The sequence below is a fragment of the Lemur catta genome, chromosome 18 (assembly GCF_020740605.2).
Source record: "Lemur catta isolate mLemCat1 chromosome 18, mLemCat1.pri, whole genome shotgun sequence".
NCBI lineage: Eukaryota > Metazoa > Chordata > Mammalia > Primates > Lemuridae > Lemur > Lemur catta.
The window spans coordinates 30,978,882-30,999,696 of NC_059145.1; the positions used below are offsets into that span (position 1 = coordinate 30,978,882).

Here is a 20,815-nt window from a genome sequence, read left to right on the forward strand (position 1 = left end):
CAACAAAGAAATTCCTCACTGTTCATGCAGAAACATTCCCGCCGAAGAAACCACCATCTCCCATCTCTAAAACTTACATAAGCCCACACAAAACTTCTGGGCGGCCTGACTTCTCAGACCCCTCTCTCCCGGGCCCCGTGAACCTTGCTCGGGAGTGCTCAAATAAAGCCTCATTACTTGCCCCTTTCAACTCTGCTCGTCTTTCTTTCTCTGGTGCTGACCATCCAAAAACCTTACACCATGACCAATTCAATCCTAAACCCACTGGAGAATCCCCATTGGGGGCTGGGGGTGGTCTCATCAATGCTGATGTAAGTTATTTGCCATCATTCTTTCAGCCATCCCACAATTGCCATGATAATAGATTTTCTTTAGGATGGAGGTACAAGAGAAGATGCTTTGTTTATGGCTAAAGATATCTGTCTGAAAAAGGACTCATTATTTTAAAAGAAAAGAGATTTCAGTTTGCTTTTTCCTTCCTCTCCAATCCATGTTTCTATTTTCCTGTGCTGCTTCTACCTCCATTCTACTTAGAGTACATTTCTAGAACCTGATTTCAGTAGCAGAGAATTACATACTAAGAAGTCCCTATTGCTTAAAGACTATAAATCATCAAATCTAGTGTCCCATTAAATGATTTATTTTACAACTCAAAAGAGTGACCAAGCTATACTTTAAAAATCTCCCTTTATAAGCATTCTATGAAGACAGTCCATGGTTCCAAAATGGGTTTTTAGTTTAGTTTAGTTATTTTTAAAATGTTTTGCCAAAATCTAACTTTCTCTAATATGTACCCAGTTGTTCAGGCAAAAGATTTTCACAGGCCATTGATGGCTGAAGAATCTGCAGCACTCTTCCTTTGAGTTGTACTGGTAACTGAAAAATGACTGGAGTCTTGCAGTTAATTTAAAATAATTTTTAAGCATTTTGGACTATACTTACATCTTATGCAATGGTAATAACATAAAGGCTATCATTACCATTCTCATCTCTATAAATGTACAATTGCATGTTAACCTGTGTACTCTTGCATGGCAAAAACCTTCAAAAAGTTTCCACTCCCAAGACTGTCTCTGTCTAGTCTATGTATTTCTATCCTCCCAGTTTTGCTATTTTGTCTGTCTCTGCCAGAAAGGAGGGTGAGAAAAAAGATTCTTCTAGAGGGAATGAGAGGTTAATAAGAAGACAGACTATGAAAATTCACATCCATAATCTTTGACCCCATCGCTTAATAACAGCTAACATTTATGCAACTCACTTGATCCTACGCCTAAAATGTCCCTCGGCCACCCCTTACGTAATAAGTGCTCCATTATTTTGGCATCCTGGGGCATCAATCAAGTTATCATGTAGCTATTAAACCTGGATTATCAATGCAGGATACACTAGCAAAAGCAGCTCTAGATTGTGCGCCTTCTGGTTTGAATACTTCTCTCCTGATCTGAAAGACAGATCAGTGTGTTCTACCACCTCCAATTCATCACGAATGGCAGGCAGTTGAGACTATGAGTGTCAAAATTCAAATGCCACTACCTGTCCCAGTGGTGTAATTAGTAAAATTAGACCCCAGCCCAAATATATGTAATGAGCCATTTCTTCTTCCTCCAGATACCTTCTTTTCCTTCTTTTTTCCTAATTGGGACAGAACATGCTTTTTGGAGAGGGCAGGAGCCATACCAAGGCAGAAGAGAGTGCTGGGGAATCCACCCTGGGAATACACCTTTATTTTCTAATACCCAACTCCTTCAGGGGTGAAATACTGTCACCCCCTCCCTCCTCAGGCCCCAATGCACTGACTTGGCTATTTGGGGTTAGTATTACCTTTTTGCAACCCTATCACAGGGCAAGCCTTGCTTCCTCTGCTAGAGCCCCATGTAAATAATTTAGAACCAGGAAAAAAAGTCAAGTGGCAGATAGTGTTGCCTCTGAAGCAAATGCTTGTCTTGTGCTTTACACAGAACTTTCTAGAATGTACTTTGAAAAGAAAGGACTGAGAAAATGAACATTACGATTTTGTGAAAATTATGTGTCAGCCCTTCTGTATCCCCAAGAAAGAAATATACTTTTCAATCATTTTTCCTAAGCACCAGGCACATCCACCACCGAATGAAAGTATAAAAAGACACTGTAGTTTCCTAAGAATAATGTCTGAATTGTCTGTCATTTTGGTTTTTACTCACAGTGGAAATGGCATTAAATAATTTAAAGTGGATCAGGTGCTGTGGCTCATGTCTGTAATCACAGCGCTTTGGGAGGCTGATGCAGGAGAACAGCTTGAGCTCAGGAGTTTGAGACCAGCCTGGGAAACATAGTGGGACCCTGTCTCCTCAAAAAATAAAGCACATAAAAAAAAATTATCCAAGCATGGTGGCACATACCTGTAGTCCCAGCTACTCCAGAGGCTGAGGCTGGAGGATCGCTTGAGCACAGGAATTTGAGGCTGGAGGGATATATGATCACACACTGCACCATAACCTGGGTGATAGAGCAAGACCTAGTCTCTAAAAAAAAAAGAAAATAATTTAAAGAGGCTCCCATCAGCAACTACGTCAGCCACTACCTCTAAAGTTACTCTCTGAACATGGACAAGTCATTCTTTTGTGCCTCACTTTCATTATCTCTGAATTACAATGACAGAAAAAGCATTTTAGTTTTATCCTAGGGTTATTTTAAGGATAACACAAAACAATGGACTATAAAACCATTATGCCAATATTATAGATTCATTATTTTCCTTATGATTTCTATTATATTTTGATAGGGATGTTCAGGTCATGAGAAATTAGTCTAAGCATAACGAAAGAATAAAATCTGTAGGGCAGGATGTTTTCAGACCACCAAAAAGGAAAAGAAAAAGTGTTACTTTTGCTTCTGTAAGTAACAGACCAAATAATTTGACTCAAATCTCCCATTGTGTTCAAATAGAAAAACTGTACAGAATGTTGAAAAAAATCTGTTAGAGGCAACAACGTAGAAAAAGATTATAGGGCAAGAGCCAAGGAAAGGTAAGAGACTGCTATTTGAAGTTGCATTTCCACTGAGGGCATCTGTGAGCCTAAGAGAGGCAGGTGGAGTTAGAGCAATAAAGTCAGTTTGCTGATGATAGAGTCCTTGCTAAGCCTCCATACTTGCATGGGAATTCAAAGATCTGGGAGAGTTATACCCTTGGAATAAGAGTGGGCCAGATGTAAACCAGCCCTTACACCAACTGCAGCCCAACTTCAAATCGTCTGGACAGTTGAGAAAGTCTCAGTCCTGGAAACTGAATTAAGGTGATCCCAAATTGCTAGTCCATTTCGCTCCTGGAGGAAGCAAACAAACATTCTCTCTGGAAGAAAAGCATACTGACCAAAATCTTAAATTGTTTCCAGATACAATGTCCAGTATATGTGTAACCATGCATACACACACATGCACACACACAGAAGGCCTTTGGGGAGACAAGTTGTTAGAACTGAATATTGTGGGTCCCCAAGATTCATATATTGAAGCCTTAACTCCTATGTGGTATTAGGAGGTGAGACTTTGGGAGGTAATTAGGTTTCAATATGGTCATAAGGGTGGGGCCCCCACAATGGGGTTAATGCCCTTATAAAAAGAAGAGGAGACACCAGATTTCTCTCTTCACACTCACTCAAAGAAGGGGTCATGTGAGCACACAGCAAGATGGCGCTGCCTACAAGCCAAGGGAAGATGGCCCGGAATAAAGCCTACCTTGCTGGCACCTTCATGTTGGACTTCCCACCCTCTAGAACTGTAAGAAATGCATTTCTATTGATTAAGCCACCCAGTCTATGGTATTTTGTTATGGCCACATTAGCAGCCTAAGACAGAAATTGATAGAAACACTATCAGAATCACAGGTTACCTAGAAATTAGAATTATCTGACATATACGTTAAAATAACTGTTTCATTAGCTTACGGACAAAAAAAGATTTTTAAAAATTTCAGCACAGAGCTGGAATCTATATAAGAGACACAGATGATGAGAAAAAGAACCAAATAGAAATTCTAGAAATGGAATTCATATATAATAACCCAACAAATGAATTTAGGAGTACATTTTTCACAGCCAAAAAGAGAATTGGTAAACTCAAAGATGAGCAATATGAAAATACCATAATGAACCTTGAAGAGGTAAAAGGAAGAGTGGGGGAAAGTAGAAGAGAGGTCAGAAGACTTATTCCACAGGGAGAAAAAACACAGTGGAAGCTATATTTAAAGATACGATGGCTGAGAATTTTTCAAAAGTAGGAAATACCACCAATACAAAAATTCTAGAACACACCACACCAAACCCAGAGCAGAGGGTGACAAATCCACATTTAGACACATCGTGATAAAACTGCAGAAGAGCATAGAGAAAACTATTACATTTAAGAGAGGAAAAAACCCCATTTACTTTCAAAGGAATAATAATTAGACCAAAAGCAACAAAAAACAATGAAACTCAGAAGACCGTAACTGCCAAAGTAGATTTCATGTCAAGTTAATATATTCTTCATAAATGAAGGTGAAACAAATGCATTTTCTGATAAAAACTGAATTTGTCCCTAACACACTCATACTAAAGAAATTCTAAACAAGAAAAAAATCAAGCATAAATTAGAAACTATTTGCACTGAATGAAAAAAACTAAAACTTGGAGATGTAACTGAAGTGTGTTTGGAGGGTGATTTTCTTTTAATTATGACTTAAATGCACTTATTTCAAAAAATAAAGGCTGAAAGTTAATATGCTAAACTTCTTTATGGAGAAGTTAGAAAGAGAACCACAAATTTAAGAGAAAGGATATAATAAAGATAAATCAGAATATAATAAAATAGAAAACACAAATGCAACTAAGAGAATTAATGAAACCAAATATAGTTTCTTTAAAAAGAGAGAAGGCACAGAAAACTGATATTAAAAAAATAATAAACAAAGGCAGTCTTTTGTATAGATACTACAGTCATTAAAAAGGAATGATGTTACAGCAATGCACTGGAAAATTTGGATTAAATAGACAAGTTTCTAAAAGATATACTTTATCCAAATTCACACAAGGTGAAAAAGAAAATATGAATAATTTGATTCAGATTAAAGAAATTAAGCCTGAATTAAAACCCTTCCCACTAAGAAATTGTCAGGTTCAGATAGCTTTACTGGTGAATTCTACCACATAATTTAGAAATAAATAAGAATCTTACTCAAATTCTGCCAGAGGGGGAAAAAATTTTCATTGCGCAATTTGTTGTATGAGTTACATCACAAATGATCCTAACAAGAACATTACAGAAAGAAAACCTACAGACTAATTACACATGGAAACACAGATGCCAAAGTCCTAAAAGATATCAGATAGATAATAGACAGACTGTACACACACATATACACGATTTATGAAAAGGATGATACATAATGACCAATGCAATTTTGGTTTCACATTAGACTATGAAATAATGTCTTTCACCAGATTAATAAAGATTATAGAATCATCTCAGTATATCCAGATAAAATTGATAAAATTAAACAACTTAATAAACCCCAAAGTTCTAGGAAAGCTAAAACTAGAAGGCAATTTATGCTTAGAGATGAAATGCTGAAGACTATTTATCTGAGATTATAAATGAGATAAGAATATTCACTGTTAGCACTTAAATTTCACAAGATGCTCAAGGTCCTAGCTAGTATGGTAAGGCAAGAACAATAAGTAAAAGGTAGAAGGATTAGAAAGAAAGAAATAAAAGTGTCATTATAGACATTATGATATATACAGGAAAACCAAAAGAATCTACTAAGAAACAATTATAATCAATCAGTAAACTTAGCAAGGCCTCTGAATCTAATATATATTTATATACCTATATAAATATATACATATATATATGTTTTAAATTTCTCTATATCAGCCACAATACTCAGAAAATGAAAAATTTTAAAGTTGGCATTTAACATCAGAAATCAGATACCTATGAGTAACTAAAGATATGTAAGCTTCTAGACAGAGAAGTACAAAATGCTATTAAGAAAGCATTAAAAGAGAATGGAATAAGTGGAAAGATGAATTACTCAATTTTATAAAGACTCAATTTTCCTTGGATTGACTTATAAATTCAATGTAACTCAGATCAAAATTCCCATAGGTTTTGATTTTGGTGAAAATCGACAAGTTGACTCTAAAATGCTTATGGAAATATAGCCAGAAATTCTCAAGAGATCAAGATTAGAAGCACTGGAGAGGCTTCCTCTGTAGGATATCAAGAGAACCCAGAAACAGATGCAGGCATATATGAACACTTGCTTTAGGATAAAAATGACACCACCACAGAGCTGTGAGAGGAGGAGAATCTTTTCAATAAGTGGTTCTGGGGAAATTGGCTATCCATGTAGGAGACTAATGAAACGAAACCCTACCTCACACCATATGCAAAAGCCAGTTCCAGGTAGATTGTAATTCAAAATATTGAAGTGTGAAACAATAAAACTTTTGAAGTGAGTCGGGCTAAGCGTGCTAGTGACCCTGAGAGGATGCCCAGTCAGCCACTGCAGACTGGCCCGAGGATGTAGCAAATGTGGATTGGTTCTTTTAATTACTGACAAAGTAGGTATTCATGTATTCCAAATGGTTTCATTTTTCCTTTGATGACACAGTCCTTAGGTCACATTCCTTCCAATTTTAGTTTTCTGGATACCAAGAATAAAATACAAAAACCAAACTGGACATAAACCTGCACCTTGGTGTTCCAACATGTATACCACACTGCTTGCTCCACGTTGCTTCTCACTCACTTCTTCCTTTCCACTCTTCCTCCAGCACTGATCTCTCAGTCTTCGTGTGCTCACGAAAAGTCTGTGCATGATCTCTCGATCTTTCACAGGTAACTTGTCTTCTCTGCAGGTTGTTTCCTCTTTGTCTTCAGGGTTGTCTAGTTTCACTAAACTGCAATCAGATGTGTGTTTGACTTTGTCCTGTCCAAAACTGGGTTACAGCTGTTCTTTGCGTTCTCATCTTCCCACTCCCACTTCTCTACCACCACGGAGGGAGCATGGCCCTGCCAACACCTTGATTTCAAACTTCTGGCCTCCAGAACTGTGGGAGGATACATTTTATTGTTTTCAGCCACCCAGGTTGTGGTGCTTGGTGATGGCAGCCCTAGGAAAGTAAGACACCAACCTAGTGTGGGTCGAAAAGGACAAAACTGAGTATCTGTGGCACATGGAGGACAGCCTCATAACCCCAACCTGAGTGCTGTGGGGAGGAGGTATGGGTGACAGCAACCCCAGGAGTCCTGCTTGTCCATCTTTCTGGGAGACCCTGAGGTCAGCAGGGACCTTCCTGCAAGGACCGTCCTGCCGTTGCCCCTGGTAGTGGTCACTCAGCAGCACACCACCTGTGCTTCTGGATCACTGTTCAGGATCTTTGGTCCCGATGTCGATGATTTTCCTGGGGACGCTGTGGAGTCATCACATGCCTCAACCCTAAGTGTACAGCAGCCCGGGGGAGAGAGAGAAAAGCCTCTTTGGAAATAGGATGAGTTGTCTCCTTCAGGAGTGGTGACTTTCTGCCCTTCTGCAGCTTCCTCAAGGGAGAAGAATCTTCACTGATGCTGCTCTGGATTCAGTCTACCCGGGCACTCACCGTGCAGCCATTTCGCTCCCTCAGTCAGGAAGTCTGCGCCAGGCCCTTCCCTGAGACCCACGGACCCCTCTACTCTTTCTCCTCCTCCAGACCTGAGGACTTGTCGGGAAGGGAGGAGGTGGAACACCCACTCTCTCCCTAGTCCCCTAGGAGACTGTGTCTGCTCTCCCTGTCTCATACCTCTTCAGCAACCTCTGTTCCTCAGAAGACGACATTAAGAGACAAGGCAAGCCACAAAGGGGAGAGGGTATTTGCCACATATATAACCAGCAAAGGCCCAGTATCCAGAAGACAATTTTTTTAAAAAGAAGAAAACTTTTACAAATCAATAGGAAAAAGCCAACAGCCCAATAGAAAGCACGCTAGGAGTTGAACAGGCACTTCCAGTAAAATGGATACTAAAATGGCCAATAATCTTTTGTCATCAGGGAAATGTAAGCTTAAAACACAATGAAATACCACCATACACCCACCACAATACTCAAAATTTAAAAACACTGACAGTATCAAGTGTTTGCAAGACCGTGAAACAACAAAAACACACAAAATAATACATACCGTGTGATTGCATTTACATAGAGTTCAAAAACAGGAAAAATTATAGTGCTTATGGATACATTCACCTAAGTGTTAAAATTACAAGGGAAAACAAGGAAGCAATGACCATAAAAGTCAGGCCTATGGTCACCCCTGTGGAGGAAGAAAAGAGGGGGTTGTGATTGAGAAGAGGAATGTGGAGTCAGGTGGAAGGTAGAAGGGCTGGCCATGTTCTGTTCTTTGTCACAGTTGGTGGCAAAATAAATGTTTGGTTTATGTTTATTCTGTAAGCTCTCTATGTATCTTCTGCATTTTTCTGTATGTAGGTGATATTTCACCATAAAATGGACCAAAAATGAATCAGAAAAAAAATGAAAAATTTTTAATTAAGCAAAAAAAAAATGTAGGAAAGAAAAAGAAGACATTTACTTCAGTGTACAGTGTAACTGTTGGCGAGATGTTCAATTACTCCATGACAGGCTTAAACAAAAACAGAGTAATCGCTGCATATAGTGTTTGCAGACACACTGCTAGTACATCAGAGAGTTGGTTGTGCTCGTCCTGGCCACCTTCCCTGATTTTAAGAGGCCACACTGGCCAACAAGATCATTATTTCAGAAAGTATAATGGAAACCACTATGGAGAGGATGCTTCATTATTAATAATTTTTAACGATGCTACTTTTGGAGCTTACTATGGGGAAATTATACCAAGCACTACACAGACTTTATCTCAATGAAACCCCACAATACCCCACTAGTATTGCTCCAGTTTTCAGATGTGGAAACTGCAGCATAAGGCAGCTGTGGGACTTGCCCAAGAACTTTCAGGTGATAGAGAGTTGGGGTTCAAGTCCAGGCAGCCTGATTTTGGAGCCTGCACTTACCTTTGCACTACAAATGGTGGGTCTCTGTTTAGAAACACCGTCCCCGGTGTAAGCTCTAGCTAACTAAAGGCAACAATAGTACAAGGAAGCTGAGGCGCAAGATGTACCTTACTCTTGCTTCTTCACTCCAGGAAAAGAGCCAGTACTTCAGATCACCTTATCTAGTTGTCACAACCACCCTGCTAGAGAGACACTGCTATCTATCCTCTGTTTCCTTATGCAGCCATGGTTACAGAATGAATACTTGCCTGAAAGCTGAACCAACGTTAGATGAACAGGAGTGAAACAGCTAACCAGCCTTGGGCCACAACGCACTAGACATTGCACTCTCCTGGTCAGCGAGGACTCCCAAGGGCCCCACATTCAAGACCTCTCAGGGCTTCCTCTGGAGAGAGGGAGAGTCTGCAAATAATTCTTGGATTTCAAAACATTTGGAAGATTTTTGAGATCCAAGCAGAGAAGAGGATGGGGTAGAGCAGACCTTTGAATTTGGAACTGTCATTCCCATCCAAAGACCACAGTTCAGGCATGTGACCCTAGCTCATCCATCAGAGTTCTTCCCAACCATTCAGGGCGTGAACACAGAGCGGGAAGCACTTGACCGGCATGATACAGACTTGAGGCTCCAGAAAGTCATCCTGCTCATCATTTGGACAAGTCTGAGGCAGCACAAGCCCCAGAGGGAGGGAAATGAGAGAGAGAGGAGAGAGAATATTCATCTGAATTCCTACTTCTACTCAGTACTTCACAGATAAAAGGGCAATTTTCCTCCAGCCGTGAACTTGAAATGGGATTCCCTTACTTGCCATCGAGAGTCCTGGCTACAACAAGGGCACTGACTGTTTGTCTCCATAGGGACTTTATTAACCTCGGGTTTCTAGAACTGAATCACCACCTATTTGCTGAGATCCCACTTTGAGCCAAACACTGTCTCAGGCGCAGCAGCAGATGAAGTTCATCGCTGCCCTGTAGGAGCTGATGGTGCACCTGAAGCAGTAAGATTGATTCAAGAACAAGCAGGCATGTGACAGAGTTCTGTGCATGTTGGCAGTACAATGTCAACTGTACCTGTGACCAAATTGATTTCTCACCTTATCCCACTATGAAGTAGTTGACTCTGTGTCATTCCTGTCTAACCTCCGGTGCCCCCACACACAATTACATGCCCTCCAAGAGCCACCCTATGGTCTAGGATTAGCCAATCAATTTTAATGCGTATTTAAGAGATTTTTCAAACTGTGCAAGTCAGTGCATAAGATGATAGATCATGTAATAATTAAAGCATTAAAAGAACCCCATTGAGGATTCTCTTTCTGCCAGCAGATATCTTTAGGTCAAGAAGGTCTCTAAAAACTGGCAGATCATTTTCCTTCCTTTAAGACAGGCAAAAATGACTTTGAATGTAATTAGATGTTCTTAACCAATTTTCCTCTACTAAAGCTCCACATCTTATTCCAATGAAGCCCACAAAATAATTTTAGAACTGTTGGCATTCTGAGCTGCAAATTGATGGTGTGGTATTGCTTTGAAGAAGTGAGAACTCATGATATTGCTTGAGTCAATTTTTTTTTTTTTTTAATTACAGTCATAGCTATGGGAAAGGGAAGCTTTCTAACAGGCAGACGGCCAGTCTTGGCACTGTAGAGCCCTGGGCAGCTATTAGAGCTCTTCTCCCTTCTAATCCAGTCTCCCATGGCTTTTGCATATTCCAGAACTATCAGTTTGGAATAAGGACTATGCCTAGTATAGCGAATCAGCATTTATCTTTGATACTCCTATCAAGGGTTTGCTTTAGTACTTTCCTCTCAAGGATCTGTTATCTATTTTTTTTTTCTTTTAAGGCAGAAGATCTTATGCATAGTTTTAATTTCATTAATCCTTTAAAAGAAGGAGATTCACTGGAAATTAAAAGTAGTGCAAAAAGTGAAAAGAAAAGCGTTTTCAGTAAAACCTAATAACTCTCCTCATTCTGGGTAAGATTTCATGATACTGCAGTTAAAAATATTACTTCTTTATATAGGCTATCGTATGTCAGCTGTTGACTGTGACTCTTAAAATACACTTCTATACCCTCAAACTCACCCAAGGTCATGCAAGAGAATGCACACATTAAAATAGAAAATGTATTAAGATTGTGATCTTTTAGGGAAGACAGGTCATGTCCCTCCTCCAGACTCTGCAGACCCAGCCAGGGCCAGATCACATGAGGCCGTGTAGGCCACAGTAAAGGACTTATAAGTCCAATGTCATCTTCCATGATGAACCCCACACTCCTGGTTCTAGCCTTCCCGCTTCCTTGCTGTTACTGGATCACAGCAAACAGTGTCCCATCTCAGGACCCTTACATTGCTTGTCCCCTTCTGCCTAGAATGTTCTTTTCCTTCCTCCCTCCATTCAGGATTTGACTCAAATGTGACCTGCTCAGAAAGGCCTTCCTTAAGGGCCCAGTCTATAGGGGTGCTTCTGTTTTCTTCTGTCCTTGCCATTGTCTTCAATGAAGGGGGAGGGATCTCCAGTGGGACGGAAGAAGACAGGCCCCAGGCTGTGGTCCTCGTCTCCTGGACCATCTGGCTGGGCTGTAGAGAATGAGAGCCTTCCACCACTCTTGGAGGGCACGCTGATAGGACTCCTCATATCCTCAAAGGTCCCTGATGGGAAAAAATAACCCTCAGGTCCCAAAAGTCAGCAATCAGCTCTCTCTCCTATCAGTGGGATAGTCAGATTCCGTGTCCCTGCTGGGAAAAATTGGAGACTCTGAGCCACTTTGGGCTAGAAGAGAGTTAAAAGAGCATATAATTCAACCTATTGTTTTACAAAGAAAGAAACTATGGCCTCGAGAGAGGATATAACTTGTCCAGACACACACAGTAACAACACCTAGAAATACAGGTTGACACAGGACTGTTGTATTTACAGTCTTTCTGAACACACATGGAGACAGGTTTGTAAGGATTCCCTGATGATTCTTCTATATAGGATGTTTAGAAGGCTTTTGTGTTCATTTTTGTCTTATCACCATCTGCATTTCATGCTAAGAACTGGGTTTCTCAGGAAAGGCAAGGTGGTGTGAAATACTCTCTGTTCTTGGTAGCCTTCAATCGTGTTTTCTTGCCAGTTTTAAACCCTTGATCTTTTGGTCCCAAGTAGAACTTGAACATAGTTCAGGTTAGCGTATTTGTGAGGAACTGACATAGACCATAACTTATTTGACCACCAATTTCATACTCAAAATATCACATTAAAGGTTTCATCTTTTTGTTTTTGATTTAGGATCCTGCTCCAGGTAATAGACTTTTATCCATTAGCCTAAGGATTTTTTTTGGGGGGGTGGGGGTGGGGGATTGTAATCTGAGCTCACATACAAGGCAAAAAGAACAGAGTTATACCAACTTCACTACCTTTTACGTGTAGAAGAAGAAAGAATAATAACCCCATTAAGCTGTTAAATGTGCTGAACCTCGACAAATTGTCAGCGTGACAATACTTGAGTACGTATCTATAATCCTTCAGCAAATACGCCTTTTATTCAACTATAGAGTTGTACATACTCCAAACACAAGTACCATTAATTAAATAACACACTCAGCAAACTCTCAGAGCCATTAATTATCAGAGGTAGCCTGCCCATGCTTGGCTCTAAATTCTATTATAAAAGGAGAACACAACTTAGAGCTCAGGAATATGCGGGAGGAAGGTCACCCTCGAAAGCACGGTAAGGAGCAGCCGTCAGAGAAAGTAAATGACAAAGCATGTATGCCTTTTAGCTTCGCCTCTGCCCCTTTGCAGGGCTTGAAGAAAGGAAAGTGTTTCACCTGGTAGAGACTTTCTTTCTCAAAATTAGTTTCTCTCACGAAAGACACAAGTAAATATAAAGTAATCCTTTTTCATTTTGACAGAGTTTCAGAGAAGAGTAATATCAGCTGAAGATTGGAGACAAATAAAGCCTGTTCTTCGTAAGCTCGATCAGAAAGAGAGAGTCTTATAGGGGGAGTCCTTTCTAGACACAGACATGGGACGTGGATGTAAACAGAGCAAACAGGGAAGACAGAAGCCTTGCTGGCTTCAACTGGGCAACAGGAAAATGCCCAAGCAGTCGTGTGAGTTTTCCAGGGGTGGGTTTGTCACCCCTGCCATCGAGCGTCTGAGCACATGCAGTTTCATTTGCCAGGCGGCGATGAGCTGTATGTGGCTATAGTCAATCACTCGCAGCTACAAGCTTTGGGATCAGCCTCCTTGCGTGTTTGCTGTTCTTAGTGTTTGGTTTAGCCCTGCACAGGGAAACTGACGAGGCTGAGTCTGTGGTCACTTTATAAATGACAGCTACAGGCAAGCCCCAACCTTGCCATACAGCACGTGTCTGCTGTGCCTCCCCTCCTGAGGGGACTGGCCACATGGTGCCCAGGGCTGCTCTCTGTTTTCTGTGCCCTCAAAGAGGCAAGCACAGTGGATTAGGAAACAGACTCTGTTTAAAGTGAAGTTAATTAACACTTTCTCACTGCAGTGCAACATGCCAGGGAGGAATAGTTGTGAGTTAGGAAACTTACTGGGAAGTCGCTCTGCCCTCTCGAGTCCGTCTGCACGCTACTGGGTTTCTGGCCGCTGCACCTGGGGGTAACACCTTCCTATCTCTAGATGGAAGCATAATTGCAATGCCTTGAAGATACTAATCAGAGTGGCTCTCTGATCCTTGCCATTTCTTCCTCAGCTTCCCCTTTACCCACTTACAGTAAGAGATTGCCACCAGCAGCTTCTGTGTTCCAATTTCTGAGACCAGTTTATTAAGAAAAAGCTGAAAAGCAGAGGTCAGGGGTGCCTGCCTTTGGAAAATTGCTCACTTTTTTTTTTCCCGTGTGAGCAGAATGACTTTCTGCTTAGTTCCTGTTAGGAACTAAGAAGCGTTACTTTTAAAGGAAGGGAGTTATTAAAGAGGAGTTTTATGTGCATCTCAGAACTGTTGTATTGATGAGCATGATTACTTCATTTTAAAACCATTTCTGTGTCCGCCCTGGAATGGATGCAAAGCAGGTCGTTTTACTAATCCTCGAGAGTGCTGCCCTCAAAGGACAATTGTCCTGTTCATGTGGTTCTGCTAAGAGTGCAGAAGACAGACAACCTGCACTTCAGCTTAGCCAGGAGGCTGAGAAGCAATGATAGACAACCTTACTAGAAGCTGAATATTTCCAACTGACATCTGCAACCTGTTGTCAGCATCTGAATCTCTTTTGGGCATTTAGAGCACTGTATTGGGAGTACGCTTTGGAACTGGATCAAGGGGACGACAGGCTTATAGTTTGTCACGGTCACAATCAATGTTTCCCCTCCAGAGTCCCAGGCCAAACTTCAGACCAGCTAGATCAAAATCTCTGGAGGCAGGACAGCAGTGTGGCATTTTTTCCCCCTCCTTCAGGTGATTCCAAGGAGCAGCCAAGTTGAGAAACGCTTCCCTAATGAGACATTGGGAAGGCCTGTGGAAATTTTGTGGTCTTAAACCTTCTTTTTCTACTCTGTCAAATAAGATTGGTGTGAGCAACTCCCAGGCAGATATACCAACAAAGGAGGCAGATATCAATGTATGTTCTTGGCTTCAAAGCAGAAGGGGTCCTCTTCCTCTGGGTCCATGGGAGCACATGGGCAATGGAGGAGGAGGTAGGAGCCCCCTTCATTTACACGCTCTGTGAAAAGGTGTTGCCCTGAACGCACACAGAGGTTGTGGAGAGATTAGATCAGCTCGGATGACACTTGCATGTTCAAGAAGTCAGTGTGATTCCATTCAGACCCCAGATGGGACATCTTTATTACCTCTGCTCTTACTCTGTACCCACCAAATCACCCAACAGAACACACACCAACTTCAAAGACTTGCCTGTAAGTTTCAGGGAGAGATGGACAAGGAGATTAGAGCCCAACCACACAGCAACTCTTACACAAAACTTATTTAAAGTTCCCCTATCAGGCATTTTAATTTTCCTTCCAAATTCAAAGCTGCCTTCTCCAAAAACCTCTTCTACTGTCCAGAGCAATGGAGCCTCCCTTCTGCTGTCATTCACTAGTCCGCAAAGCAAACCCCAGACAGCGAGCTTCCTAGTACTACCGATTCTTCCTCAGGCATGCCCTTAGTAGGGGAGGAGGGAGCCAGTTAATCTGCCACTCTGTACGTTAGGGACTTAGAAATAATTAAAAATTGAAAAGCATGTATGTTCCTAGGGATCAGTCAAACTTGGGGCACTCTGGGTGCCCACTCTCCCTGTCCTCTGCATTCCAGAAGCCTACATATTCTGGACTGTTCACCAGATGCCTGGTTATCTACTACCTTGCCTCACTCTGTGTGAAGTGTTTCCCAAGATGGGTCGGAAACACCGTTACACCTTGAGGGTGTGACCATTCACCTCTTTGCACTGCCCTCCTCTGTAAATCTTTCTGTCATGTGCCCAGATAACTTTGAACAGCACCACTGTCTATTGTAAGGGTAACAAGGAAGGAAAGCAGAGATTTAAAGAAGGACACATTGTGTTTGAAATCTAGCTAGAAGATGGGAAGATGAATGAATAGGGACACCCTTCTCCAGTGATGAGGCAGAATCTTTCATTGTGTTGATGAGTACTGAGTTTTCATTTGCTTTGACACTTGTGAGTCTCTCTGATGATACAATATAAGGAATAAATAACAACAGTGACAATAACAGAGTCTGTCATTCAGTGAGCATTATAACATGCTAGGCATGGCCTTCAGTGCTCTGTGTGTACTAACCCAACTCCAGCAAGCGTGTTCACGGTGCCTGGAGACACACAGCTAGGGAATGATGCAGCTGGACTTCACACTGGAGTCTTCTCAAAGCCTAACATGCTCGCACAGTGTGCTCTGGCTTGAAAGGTAGACTCTGCTTCCCACAAGCTTTAGGCCATTTGGGGAAACAAAACTGCTGAAGGCAGAACTTTAAGGAGCAAGGCAGACATTTAGGTGCCAAAGCTTGTGAGAGGCGGTTCACAGAAGTACTGTGAGTAGATTACAGAAAGCCCCCTCAGGTATCGACAGAGGCATCCATGGAGATTCCCAAAGTACAGGGCTGCTTCCGGGAAGGGCGGGTGTAGGAAGTAACATGGGGCCACAACGTTCGGAAGACCAAAATTAAAGCCAAGGGAAACTTCTCCTGCGACATAAGTCTGCCTTTGACAGGCGAGGCAGAGAAAAACAAAGGGCACATTCATTTTCAGGCCTGCACAGGTGCCTCTGACCCAAAGGCAATAATTGTTCAAGGACAAGGACAATGATGAATGAGCGGAGGATGGCCTGTGTCTCCAGACAAGGTGGGTGGTGCTGGGCCCAATGGGGGATCATCCCAAGGTCATATAGGGATGAGACAGGTCCCTGTTTCCAGGGGGCAAGCTAATTGGTGGTACACTCTCCACCCCCACTTATAGACATCAGTGGGGCTGGGGGCAGTGGATCCTGAGCTCCAAAGAGAGGCTTCCTGAAGCAGGTTAGAAGTAGAAGTGGCTTGGCTTCTGTGCTCTGGATCCCAGAAGGGACCAGAAATAATTCCAAAGGGATGCCCTGCCCTTTGCTCTCTGACTGTGTTACTAATTTGTAGGAAAAGTATAGTGCTGGACTCTGTAAAAACTCTTTACACATATTAGAGGCTGAAGTGTGTGCTAGAGTGTCCTCACCAGGGTGGGTTGAACGGGCTCATGTTGGGGATTGAACTACACACTATTGAACAAGCAGGAAGCAGAGTCTTCACATCCCAGCTCCCCGGGTCTGCGTCTGCAGCGCTGGTACTCAAAGCCACAAACAGTACGTGAAAAGCAACTTAAATCTTCACTGAAATCTCTTAAAAACACTGTAGGGGGAGTCCATGCGTGCTTCTCAACAATGTTTCTCAAAATCTCTGCGTATATCACACCCATAGGAGCTGCCCCAAACATCCCCTAGCCGCCTTTCTTACTGTATACCCATGAAGTCCTCATCTTTCCTCTTCTTCTGTTTAATTTTCTCTTTCATGCAATATGCTGTGCCTTCAATGTCCTCCAAGCTCATAGTCGCAGCTTGCCTAGCTCTTGACCACACCCATCTCCCTGACACCAACAGTTAAGGCCCAGAAGCCAAGGCTGCAATACAGGAGGTGGGGTCGGAGCTCTGAAATGCATTGCCATGTTCTCCTGGATTTGGATCTGGGCCACTACATAACACTATACTCATTTTCTTGCCAGATGAGATTAAAGAACTTTCCCCCCACTTTCCTGTTTCATGAGTGAAAATTGTTTTAGGCCTGGCCCAAATCCTTAAGGTATCCTGGCCTTGAAGCAAAGCTGTTTCTGCCTGCTACACACTAGCTCCACAGTTCCTCAAGTCCAGGGGCTGAGCACCTCAGATTCATACGGAGAACTTACTTAAGAAAACACAGATTCCTGGACCCCTATCCAGACCTGCTAAATCAAAATGTAGGGGATAGAGTTCAGAAATCTGTGTTTTTAGCAGGTGCTCAGCAGGTAATTCAGACAATGGTTATGTTTGGGAACCCCTTCTCACCTAGTTATTAAAGGTCTGTGTTGAGTTCATTTGTATGCAAGCATTGTATTGGTAACATGCACTCTTAGGAGACCATACTGCTGACCTCTGGTGGCGTGGGCTGTGGGCAGAGGCCACCCAAAATGTGCGGATCCAAGGGAGTGGGTAATGCACCAGCAGGGTTGGAATCCATCTATTTTATGGAATCTGCCCATATCAGTATGGCCTCTTATAAAATGTTAATGACAATCTAACAGATTAGCAGTAAACAAACTTAGATTTTATTTATTGGCCTACTCAAAAGGTGCTATCAGTTCTAACTAAATGTCTGTTTTTATGTTCCATCATTTTCAGGCATTAAAGTAACTCAAACAAATCCCAAGGCATAAGGAAACGGGCCTCATTCTCTAGGACTCTGCGGCATTGGAAATGAAACTAAGCAGACTTTATTACATCTTACAATTCTGCAACCTTTTGTGAAGCATTTTATTACACTTGTGGAAGTCATTGGGGTTATATTTCAATCATGGTGACTGACAGGCTAACTTCAAAACAGCAGCATCAACAGCACTTGCACACTTCCTTGGCTACGTACTCAGAATAGAACTTTTTCTAAATTGTCCCTTGGCCTGAATAGAAATAAAATGGTAGTTAAAATATTTAGCTCGTGTGTTGGTTAACTTAAATATTGATATTCTGGGGGCTTCTGAAAGGCACAGCTGAGTACGTTGCTCTCTTAGAACTAGCGTGCTTCCTGTAAACCAAAGGTTTGTTAAGGCTGAGGTAAGATTTAGGGAGTTTCCATTCTGGTAGGTAATAGCATAGAACAAGAAATGTACGACCTTTCTTCGATTGTATTCTCCTCCTGCCCTCAGTGCAGAGAAACAAAACTGAAAGAGCTTCAGATGGCAAAATTAGCTTCAGGAAACAAACATGTAAGGCAGTGATCTGATACCTCGGACTGGGCTGTTTGAGTGGTAGGAAGGTAAGGAAAGAGAACGGGAAAGCTCCATTGGTTTAAGAAGCACGCCCCTTGCCTGTAATGGTCAATTTCTTTAAGGGAAGAGGACAGAAGTGGGCTCTTTCTTTCCTCTGGCATATTAATAGATGTGGTCGAGTTTACATAGACAAATAAAACACACCCATAGCAATGCTACAAAGAACCTAAACACACATTTTTCTTTTTTCGTAAAAAGCCTCTTTGAGAATCTCTTCAGGCTTATGGGCTACTCCACGACCCCAACCCCATCACCAACATGTGGTACGTTAGTTTCCTGTGATTGCTATGACAAATTATCACGCTGGGTAGCTAACAATAACAGAAATTTCTTCTCTCCCAGTGCTAGAGGCCAGAAATCCAAAATCCATCAGGGCCGTGCTCCCTCCAGAGGCTCTGGAGGAGAATCCATCCCATGCCACTCCCCTAGCTGTGGGTGGCAGCTGGTGCTCCTTGGCATCATGCCAAACTCTGTCCCTGTTTTCACATTCTGCCTCTTCTTTCTGTGTCTCTCTCCCTTCTCTGACTCTTATAAGAACTCTTGTCACTGGATTTAAGGCCCATTTGGATAATCTAGAATCATCTCAAAATCTTTAACTTAATACAATGCAAAACTCCCTTTTCCAAATAAGGTCACATTCACAAATTCCAGGGACTTGACATGGACATATCTTTTTTTTGGGGGGGGGGTGCACAATTCAACCAACTACTTAGGGCATTTGGTATTTGACCATTTCTGATCTGGTATAAGCCAGTAGACTGAGTATTACTCAATGGCATCCTGTTTAAGATCTTACTGTGTATCTTCGACAAAGCCCTGTTTATTGGTAATTGTTGACGCTGCCTTCTTGAGACTGGGAAACACTCTGGTTCCCAAGCCTGGTCTAGGAAGCTTCTCTCTTAGCTGAAGGTAAAAAGCACTGCAATCTGAACAGGATGTGAGCAGTGGATAAAATGCCAGTGAGGGGAGATTGCAAGTACTGGTAATCTTCCCTCTGCTTGAGGGTTGCTGATCTGCAGTCCAGAGAAGAACCCGGAAAAGTAACAATTCTTCTCATACCCAGGAGGCCAAACACTGATCCCTGTGTCTCAGGTTTTAATAGCCAATGTCACCAGAATGCCTGGCCCCTGCCTCCATGGCTAATTCCACATTTCACTGAGGAGTTTGAAGCAAAGAAGTAAATAAACACTTGGTCACATGGAACATTTAGTTGGGTCTTGCTGCAAGCCTACTTGCAGTTTTGTTTTCTATTTTGCAAATGCAATTAAAACCCTGCAGGAGCTTCATTTCTGCCTATCTTCCCGTGAATTTTCTCACTTCAGCCTCTTCCTAGAATTCTGGCACGGTTTGGAGGCTGTGGAGGGTGTAGGTGCAGAAAGCCAGCCTGAAGCTCTTTTTCCAGCTACCCTCACGAGGCCATGGACATTGTAACACAACAAGGACTATTTACAGAGCCCTTTACTCCTTTTAGTTCTTGTTTCAAGAACTAAACAAAGCCTAATGATGCCAATGTGGGAAAAACCAACTATTATTATTCTATTTGCTCAAGTGGTCTGCATGGGGAAAATATAAAAAGATATGGAGAACAATGCTGTAGTCAGAACAATGTCCCTGGCCTTGGCTTTCTCCTTCTGTCTGATTTCTTCTTGTACACAAATAGCCACTAGGTTGTTTCTCTGTTTCTCAAGGGCTGGAGAGTAGCTAATTTTATGGTAAGTAATAGATAAGTGGATGTGTATCTGGGCATCCATTTCCATTATTACACGTCTGTTGTGCTAGTCAGACAAAAACGGCATGGCAGCCACTCCCTTCCTCTATTGACAACATTCTGAAGGAAGATGTGTTTTTCTACTCCCACGTACTCACTTTTCAAACTCTAGGCCCAGTACTTTGTTGTTAAACCTGCAGTCAAAATCCAGATGGTAGAAACAAATAATACTCCATTTTTATCAAGGAGCTTGAAACGCCCTTTTCCCATGATTGCCTTTACCATAGCTGACCCAAAGTTAGGGAGCAATACTTCTCAAGCCCGCCCTCATCCTTTTAAAGGAGCTGTGTGTCTTATTGAGCAGAAACCTCTCCCATTTGTCCTTTCCTGAATCCAAGCTTCAAGCTAAGGTCTGGCCGTGTACCTGCTTCTTCCAGGAGTCTCTGTCCATTGGGTTGATCTGCGCAACATGCTGGTCAAAGAAGGAAATGAAATTTTGTTGCATATTTGTTGTAGATATATTTGAAAATGTTATTTATTCCACACAAGATCCCTATGC

General features: G+C 42.0%; 1 long non-coding RNA gene across 1 annotated transcript in view; it reads right to left on the reverse strand.

The window, feature by feature from the left end:
- Positions 1-2,384: 2,384 nt before the first annotated feature.
- LOC123623644 overlaps positions 2,385-20,815 on the reverse strand; it is a 259,546-nt gene continuing 241,115 nt past the window's right edge. Inside the window, exon 3 of the long non-coding RNA XR_006729954.1 lies at positions 2,385-2,501. This is a non-coding gene — a long non-coding RNA (uncharacterized LOC123623644). The remainder of the gene's footprint in view (positions 2,502-20,815) is intronic.